Source organism: Cynara cardunculus (assembly GCF_001531365.2).
Source record: "Cynara cardunculus var. scolymus isolate 2C chromosome LG 15, CcrdV1, whole genome shotgun sequence".
In the NCBI taxonomy this organism is placed as follows: domain Eukaryota; kingdom Viridiplantae; phylum Streptophyta; class Magnoliopsida; order Asterales; family Asteraceae; genus Cynara; species Cynara cardunculus.
The window spans coordinates 15,808,806-15,810,376 of NC_037542.1; positions in this window are offsets into that span (position 1 = coordinate 15,808,806).

The window sequence follows — 1,571 nt, forward strand, 5'->3', positions numbered from 1 at the left end:
AAGCCCCAAAACCGGTCATGCTAGGATGAGGTATCCACACCCTTATAAGGAGTGCTTTGTTCACCTCACCAACCGATGTGAGACGGGATGTTACAGTCTTCAATTCTCACTATAAAAAAAACATGACTATCATTCACATACAAATCAAATGAAAAATTAAGAAACATTTTGGTAATTATTCATTTAATGGTATATATACATATACATACACTTATGTACATATATATAGGTGTGATCATGCGAAAAGCTAACTAATTTACGAGAACACGAAAAAGAATATGAACCACATAATCCATCAACTAAAAAATAACATTAATTTTTTAGAAAATAGGATAATTATCATTTTTAATTGGATAAATCTTCGCCAAATTTAATTATATCTTTTAGATTTTTTTTATTTAATAATTCATAATTATTTTATAAAGTTTTTTTTTCTAGATATACTTTAATAAAGAAAAGTTCAAATTTTTTTATCAAATATCACATGTGATATCTACAATTAATTCATAATATTTTTCACCATTTTTTCTCTAATTTTTGGATCCATGTTTTTGAATTATATGTGATAAGTTTCGTTTAACATATGAATTTTGTACATATCATATATGATAATATGTGTCTGAATATAAGTGCCGTATTATCACGTCTGAATATATACACACACACACACACACACCCCCCATATCATAAAACAGTTTAGATTTTGTTCTTAAAAACTCTTATGGGGAAATTTGGTAATGACGGAATATTTTAGAGGGATTATTTTTGTGGAATGATTTAGAATTGAAATGATTTGAAATCTTTAACATGTTTGGTTTGGACGATCTGAAATTGAACTGAATTTCATTTTTTATAGATCATTTATAAGAACAAAATATAGATAATTAAATTATCTTTTATTAATTACTTATTACAACACAAATGTTTTTAACACATTTTAAAAACATTATTACAAACAACTCGCTTGAAATCCTGTGAAATAGCAATTATCCCAATGAGATTTCTAAATTCAATATTTATAGCATTTGATTGAAATTCAAGGATTTTAACCTTCCCTTAAACGAAAAGTGGAACTGGATCCAATTCTAGATCTCACCAAATTTTGTAAATCAAATGAGCACTTAAATTCTTAATTTTTTAAGAATACAATAATGCATCTAACACAACTCCAACAAAATTTCCAAACCAAGATTTTGAACAAGTTTTTTGTTACAACATATTCTCCAAAATATTTCTCCAAAACACAGAAAGTGTGAAATTCTTCAAATTTGAATTTTTTTTTCCAAAAATGATTAATATGAAAGAGATTTTTTTTCTATTATATTCTAACTGATAAGAAAGAGAAATATTGTCAAAAACTATTGAAGTTGGAGGTAGTTTTTGATAATATAATATAATCAATGTTAGAATAATAGTTTATTAAACGAATATAATCTATACTATCTATACTATATTATAAAGCATTTGGCTAAAACTCTTAAAAACTCTTAAAACTCTTAAACTCTTAGAAACTCTTAAACCCATTCATCCCTATCCGATTTCATTCCATATCTGAATTCATGTAACTAACT